The sequence below is a fragment of the Hylaeus anthracinus genome, unplaced genomic scaffold (assembly GCF_026225885.1).
Source record: "Hylaeus anthracinus isolate JK02 unplaced genomic scaffold, UHH_iyHylAnth1.0_haploid 11989, whole genome shotgun sequence".
NCBI lineage: Eukaryota > Metazoa > Arthropoda > Insecta > Hymenoptera > Colletidae > Hylaeus > Hylaeus anthracinus.
Window position 1 is genome coordinate 7,528,276 of NW_026534337.1, and position 8,440 is coordinate 7,536,715.

An 8,440-nucleotide genomic window follows, 5' to 3' on the forward strand; every position below is an offset into this window, starting at 1 on the left:
ATATAACTCCAGCTCATTTGTGGCAGCTCCGACAAGTTCCTCTAGAGCCACTGTACATCTTTGATGGGATAGATCCCGCGATCCCCTCAAAAAACCACCTTCCTCTGTTTGCTACTCGTTATCTCGCGAGTTAGCGTCGCAGGGGGGACACATAGGCGAGGATCATCAAACACGTATGGTTTTTGCCCGCTGTTTCCCGTGGGATGATATCCAAACACACTTACGCGCGCGCACGTCGACGCATAATCGAGGAGGAGCGTAGTCGGTGCACGCGTCTTCGGCTTTGCTGCACAATCAAGTGTTCCTCATTATTGTTAGCGGTTATTTGTCTGGCGAAGTAGTCAATGGGAAGTGATTTAGTAAACAAGTAGCATATTGCCGATGGCCGTTCGCTCAGCCGTGTGATTTAATATTTTGTGGAATACGAACCAGGCGAACGGATCGATTTTCGCTCGTCGCGCTGGCCTTACCGCCCGGTTATTGGTGGGAAAAGGGGGGGAACCGTGCTTTCTGATTTAAGTGCACGGAATAGCCCAACGAGTTCGCGACTCACTGAACAATTTTCCCCGGGACACGTAATCGCCGCTCGTGTTTGCGCAACCAGATAATTAAAAGCGGGTATAATTAAGTGGCGCGTCGATGCCCGCTCGACGATCGGTATTTACGTTATTTCGGCCCCGTCTGGGCTACTTGTTGATTAATTCGATGCACGGGGATAAATTAATAACCGAAAACTGATGCCGCAGCCTTGATCGATTAAAACGGGTGCAAGGTTCACCTGGTGCGACGCAGTGCTCCGTAAACGTTGACTAAAAAGCTGTCGAGATTATGAAATTACCGGTTCAAAAGAATACATTATATTCTTCGACGGGTGGGGAAATTTATCGAGATTGATTCGCTTGAGAAGCTATCTGAGATGTGTCTTACTTCTTGATCACTTAGAGACATATTTTCAGAGAGGATATACAACAGAATGTTTGTAGTTTTTTAACAATAGAATCACATCTTCAATGACCCTCAAACATTTAACACAGATTCTTTATAATCATCTTTCTCCAAATGTCCTACTTCTTACTTCCCAGCCTATCATCCTACCGCCATAAATGGCACCTTCCAAGACTATTTGCAAACCAAAGGCACTTACATTCTACTAATTACATTCTACACAACCAGGAGCATGTTCTCTAAGCATTCTAAACCATGAATACGTCCATCGTGTTCCGACTCTATGTAATATATATCGTCGCCTCTCAAAGCATTCCAACGAGTCATTCGAGCAACCCACGAGCGTTTCCTTTTGTCCCGAACAATGCTGTCTTCGTGTACCCAGTCTATAGACGAACAGAAACGGGAGCGGTACACATGCAGTCGTTTGAAAAAGCTGACAACTCGCGATCGCGTGTCTGGGAAGTTAATGGGCCGACTTACAGCCGAGACTTTGACCAAGGAACGAGAGGGACCATTTAAGGAGGTCGAAGCGAGACTTTAGAGAAGGTAGACTGACCCGAAGCGTGCACACACCCCCTTAGAGCTTCCTGCTACGTCGACGATGTAAGTAATCTGGCAATTTTCCGGAACATTGATCTTCCACAACGCGAACTTCGTGGAAGTCGTAGGAAGTGGGGTTAGTTTAACACCTATTTGCCAGGACGACTAGCTCGGGTCCATTCTCGATCGTCGTGGAATATTTTCGGTGAATTTTCGGACCCCTGGACCCTCGTAGCACGCTCCATGAACATATGTCGAGCCTTTATGCGAGATCCTGAAGATCTTCTATTGGACGCACCCCCGTGAAAATTTTTTTCTACCGTTTTATCACTGGGACACCCTGGGTGACCTCTTCGGAGCGTTCATTGGCTCGTGTTCCATGGCGTTGATCACCCTCGCCCGTGTCCAAGACTCGTTTTTCCCTTCGCTAGGTCGAAGGCGCTCGTGTGACGCGTTGGAGCAAAGGTTAGCTAATTAACGAACGTCTGACATTTATGGTCCGACGGTAAAGTCGAAAAATGAAGGGAATTTATCAGAAAAATAGGTGTATCTATGGTAGGAGGTATGAGTTTCGTCAAATTTTACCTGGAGAAAGAAATTTTCTTGTGAAATTGTCAGATTTCGAATTAAAAGGAAAATAATATTCTTAACACTGCTATATGGCTGCTTGTGATGGAAACCCATCCATATTTATTTGCTCAATGCCGTGGAAATTCGTCTATCTTCCAAATTATGAAATTAATTTTTATCTCGATCAATTACCATATTAAACATACATTCTTTAGAGAGTGAAATAAACAGAGACGAAGATTGGAGAATGTTAAAATCCCGTTAAAAGCGAATGTCAACCGAATAGAATTTCTCTGACACAGACTTTTCGCGAGAGCAACACGTGTCGGTGAAGGACGGCATCCTGATCGGTCCGCAACATGATCTGATATGTCGTCGGTGATTTAAGCGGATTCGACGCCATTCGCGTTAGAGTTCGCGTCATGCAACTGCGACGACGAGGACGCGGAGGAACAAATGTTTGCTGCGGAAGCGCGACACGTTGTTAGAGAGGGAAAAACGGGGAACAGCAAACAATTGGCATTCTCTCTTCAGATATCGTTTCGGCGAGCCAGTCATCGATTCAACGCGATGCGGAAAAGCACGAAAACCGCGAAACCAGGAGAGCAATCGCGTGAAAGGAAACAGAATCTGTCGAAAAGCGTTAAAAATATTTTGACGCCGTAGTTGTTCTTTGGAAACGCGTCGCATTGGAAACTTCCAATTTTTGTCTTATAATCTTGTAATGTAAAATGTCGAAACGCCATTAATAAATTGCTTCTTACTAAGTTCTCTTTTACTTATTATTAAGCTCTTTTAGTAAGCTTCTTCTAAGCTCACACTTCGTCCACTTCCATGCGAGCTTCGAGTATCGAATAATAATAACAACAACGTCCTGACCACAAGCAGCAGCTAATTAGGCCTCGATTAAACGATAAAGGCGGTTGTCAGACCTCTTCGGTTTCCAAAGTTAATCCTGCGGCATGAACTTCGCATTCCTACCGATCGCAATTAAACCAAGCAAGGCTTTGCACAGGGGAATGGAGGATTGGAAAAACTACCCCATTGAAAAAGTACGATCGCCTAAGCCGCGCGACGAATAAGGATCCGAGAAAGTTTCCGTCCAAGCGGAATGTCGACGTATGGTTTCTACAATCGGTCGCCGACCGCCACCCTTGCAAATGGCGGAAGACTGGCAAGTGCGGGACAGTACGAAATTCTCTGGCCACGTGTGACAGGGCTTCCGCATCGGACAACGTTAATTGGACAAATAACCTCGCCCCGTATTACAGGATCCCACTCGTCCGAGGATTAATCCGTGCATTTCCAGGAGCGAGGCTTCTTTGTCGACTTTGTTGAGCATCGCGCCCACGAATAATCTGCTTTGCTCGAAACGACGTTACACCATTGACGTCATCCGCGACGAACGCTGTAAGACGTTTTGCATTTCGTCTAAGAACGTCTCCCCTTCGTGCCCAGGGTGTCGTTTCGTCTAGAGTTTCAGAGAATTTATATTGTGGGTCGCAATGGCAGCTTGGCAGCTGTGCGTTTCCCTTCCGAGGAACATTCTTTAATTTCAAACCATTGATCTGTACATTTTTGTGAAAACCACGTTATAGATAATATATAGTCACACGCAGAAACTAAAGAACCGAAGAATTCTACAGAATGTTCTACCCTCGACAAAAGTTTACGTACGCGATATTTTCTTATGAGCAGCAGCAGTCAAAGGGTTCGGTGGATAGCCGCCATTCTATTTCCTTCTTGCTGCAGCGAGGTAAAAATTGAAAATCGTATGCCGTGGGAATAAAAACGACACTTCCAACGGGCGGGATCGATAAAAGAGTTTCTGCCTCCCGATACCCAAACAAGCAACTAAAAATATATTCCTACGTCGTGTCGCGGAGTTCAACGTCGAACCTTCTTTGCCATAGAGAAAACTCGGGAATGCCATGAAAACGGAGCGGACCGTTTCTAAGGAAGAGGGTGAAAAATATGCAAATGCCTGACGCCGAGAAAAAGGTGGACTTTGCAAAACTCGTCGCGCAAGAGAGGGTGTAACACGCGGGGCTGAAATATTGATTTATCGAACGGATATTTGAAGTAAATGGATAAAGAAATAATTGGGTTACTATATTTAAGAGTATATGTCTTCCTTTTTCAGTGAGATCTAACTTGTTAGTACATGAAGTGTCCATGAAAGTCGACTAAAGCGTCGTTCAATAAAATATTTCATGCAGTATTTAACAACTATTGTACTGTTGCTTCCGTGTATCAATTAAGCCTCTGCACTCGGAGCCATTTCTTTATCGATTGTGCAAACAAGAATCATATTGTATTATATAATTATAAAGCATGTATTTTACTGTAATGATACTTGAGCTTACACGTTAAATCATGCACTTTCACAAAGTTCACGCTCTCATAAGTTTATCCCGTGTAATCACTAATAAAGTTTGCCTGGACTTACGATGTCCCCTGAAAAGAGATATCTTCTTACGTGAGTGCAAAGAGTTAAGGAAGAAGTTACTCCACCTAATTTTAATCCACCCTCAAAGCTTGTTTTACCCCCTACATCGATAAATTTTTACCAAATTCAAAATTCCCCATTGCGTCCTCTTCATCCTCTATTTCTCTCCTCAAGCCTTATCCTGTTCCTAACGAGGAGCGTTCCTAATTTATAGAAACGTAAGCATTCCATGTCCAATTATCCAACCCCCGCGGTAGAGCGAACCCTAATACGTAGTTTTTCCTGGAAAAGTCGCTCTGGCTTTCGTTTGCAGCTCTTCCGAGAGGCGATTTGCACGGAATCCTGCGTTTTACGATTCAGCCAGGGAGGAACAGTCATTTCCTGCGAGGTCCTGGGCTCTGGCGAAGATCTGCGGGACAGGCAAGAGCAAGTAACCGCGTGTTATCCCCAGGAAACCGTTCGAGGGTGAATCTCCACGGGTTGAAACGCGGTCGAAGTGGTCGCCGCGCGTGAGAAATTGCGGTTACACCCGTCTAGGCAAGATATCAGAAGTCTCTTGGTCCTGGCAATCATCTCGGTGTCCACCCCCGCGTCTCTTATCCGTGGCCCAAGAAAAGGAACTAATGCTCAATGATAGCCCACCCCCGCGACACCGAGAGAGCGAAATCAATAAAGCTAGGGCGAGTTTTGCTGGCGCTGTTTCGCTCCCTCTCGCAGGTCCATAGACCTCCGTCTTCCTCGCATTTTTCACCCTGGCATCCTGATACCCTCTGCCTCCGGATCCGCGGTCTGTCTTCCTCCTTCGCCACGTGTCTCCTTCCTTGAACGACGACGCGAGCCTCTTCCTCGTCGACCTTGTTTTCGCTGTGGCACCCAGGCTGAAACAGACTGAGAACTAATGTAACTGGAATCGATGACTTCTATTCTAGTTGGTTCCAGAGTAATACCGTTGGTAGCTTTTATCGATAATTTCTGAAAGTTTCAGTTCAACCTACTACGAGCTTTACTCGGAAGATATCGGAGCTAGCGTTTCGTTATACTGGGCTTAACAGTTTGAGCACCGGAGACGTGAATCGACGTTTTTCATTTTACGAACGTCGAGTACCGGAGACGCGAGTCGAGGTTTTTCGTTTGTCGAGTGCAGAAAACGGTAAACACGAATTGTCGTTAATAAATCATATCTTGCGCGTGCAAAATTATTATTACGTGAGTAATGTAGATGTCAGAGAGATAGAGTGTGCATGGCAGAATGCTTAGTTCGAATGATACGTGTTTGAGACCTTTACTCTTCATATATACTGAAAATGTGCCGGTACTGAGGCAAGTTCCACGGTATTCAAATTGTTAAGAATTCTTCTAATTTCTTTTCTTTATTTTCTAATAGATATTAAAAGACACTTACGTACTTTGTCTCGTATACTTTAACGAGACCTAAGTATATTTGTCAGTATATCACTCGTTCCGGAATCGAGGTTTCCTTATATATGTACCGATAATCGATACGTCCAATTAACTTTCCCGAACATTAAGAACAAAAGTGAAAAGACTGCCGCTACTTTAATGGGATATATTGCTTCTCTCGAGCAACCTCTTAATTTTCGTTTTCTCAATCAACGACGTAAGAAATAAAATCTGCCTTTTACCTCCTTTAATTTCACAGATTATCGAATGGTGCTAAAATCGCGCATTTTTGAATGCAAATTGGTGATTTTCCCTCATTTTGGTGTCAGAAAATAAAAAAGACAACGAAGCGTGAAAACGTACGTTCGGTTGTGCGCAGAATGCTTTGGGTTACGGACGGGCGAGGACGCGGTAATTAAATTAACGATAAATCTATTCGGGATAATTTACGCGAGAGTGGACCGCGTTTTCCCAGAACGCATACGAGCGTACCGCCGGCACTGCGCGCGACAGAACGAAATTGCATGTTGCAGATGTTCGCGCAATTACGAATATTCTTCTACGCTATTTGTTTATGTCATTTTCAGCCTCGGTACATCGAAATTAACGCGTCTAGGGTCGCGTGTAGCTGATCGAAGGAAAGCATGCTCTATTTTTTCCCATTACGAACTTTTTCAAACTGTGCACGCGCTAAAAATTGAATTTATGATAGTTCGTTACTTTTACCTTGTAAAAGCTGTATCGATACGATTTTATATTCATATGAAGGTAGTGTATTGTAAAATACTCGGTATAGTGTAAAATTCATGAAGATTAGGGATTGGTACAGCTACCGTGAGAAGTTACAATTAAAACCACTTCGTTTACTGTAATGAATCTACTGTATCATCAAGAATAGAGAAAGACTCGAATGTCAACTTATTTAAATTTCACGAAAACAAACGCAGTCAAAGAATTAACCTCTTCACGCCCTTGGCCACACATGTGGACGTTTAGTTTTTTATAATTATAATTACTGTCAATAATAAAAAGAACAAAATTTAATAACAACATAAAAGAAATCGTCTCTGAGGAGGTTAAATAGTAGAATTTCTGACCATATAATATCCACTATTTAAAATAATATCCACCATATTTTCGTCCCAAGTACTACCCAGCTCAGGTCAGCGCTTTTATTAAAATTACCCAACCGCTGCCAACGTATCGAAGGCGAGATAGAATGTCTCGTGCACGCCATGGCTGACCGCTGGCATCAAATAAACCGTGATTTCGGTACGGGGTGTGACAATAGAGAGGGGATTGTTGTGGTCTGAAGGCAAACCCCACGTGAAGAGTTTCCTGGCGGTGAGATCCGGTTCTCTAGTTGCGTCGCGAATCGTCAGCATACGCGCCCCGTTCACGGTAGGCGTGGCACGCTCGACAAATCGTCTTTCGATACATGCCTGAGCGATTTCGAATAGAAGAAACAGCATCGTCGAGCGAGCGTCCTCGAAACAAGGGGTTGCAACCTTGAATGTAGTTTTTTGTCGACGCGCACCGTTGCGCACGCATCCGCGAACGCTTGAATCGCCTTCGCAACAGGTTTGCTGTGAGTTCGTGCGCGAATATAGAATTCGTTTATGCAAAACACACAATCGCACCCGGAGGAGTGATAATTTAGTTCCAAATTAGAGAGGGTTGTTAGAGATGATACTCGTAGGAGAGTTTGCAAACGGTTGCGCGCTGGCATGGGGAATATTTAGGCGTTGCGTTGTCTCGGTTCTCATGACATATGTGTTGTTTTAATGTATTCAAGAATTTTTGTTATCTCTCAGGTTGAGCACTATTCTTTACAGAACGATATTTCGTTGGGTTGAAAGACTAAAAAGTTTTTCGATATATTTTATACAAAGCTAGACTAGGTGCCACTTCATTTCTTATTATTTTAATGTGTTTCGGAACATAATTTTATTGGAAATTAAAATATTAGGGTGAACCAAAAGTGCGTATATTTTTTACGTTGTTTCAGTTTGTGCAATTTTTTGAAGTCATTAAAATTACTTTATATACAATCGTTATATATCATTTTGCACCTTTTGAGAAGCTCTTTCTCATTTAATTATTAGCTACATTAATTTATTGATCGTTTAATCTTTTTCGTTTTAGTAAGATCACGGAAAATTTTTATATTCGAGTACTTTTACTGAGGGCTACTAAATATAGCATTTTCTTTGCTGCTTCGGTAACTTTTAACTCTTTCTTTCAGTTGTAACGTAAAACTACTCGAATCTCCATATTTTCAATGATTTTACTAAATAGAAAAGCAATTAAACGATCAATAAATTAATGTAGCTACTAATTACATATGAAAAAGCTTTTCAAAAGGTACAAAACGATATAGAACACTTGTATATAAAGTAATTTTAATGATTTTAAAAAATTGCACAAACCGAAACAACGTAAAAAACGTACGAACTTTTGGTTAACCCTAATAGTATTTAAAGCAGGTCTAAACATCAAGTAATCGTACACAATTCTATGTCAAATGATACT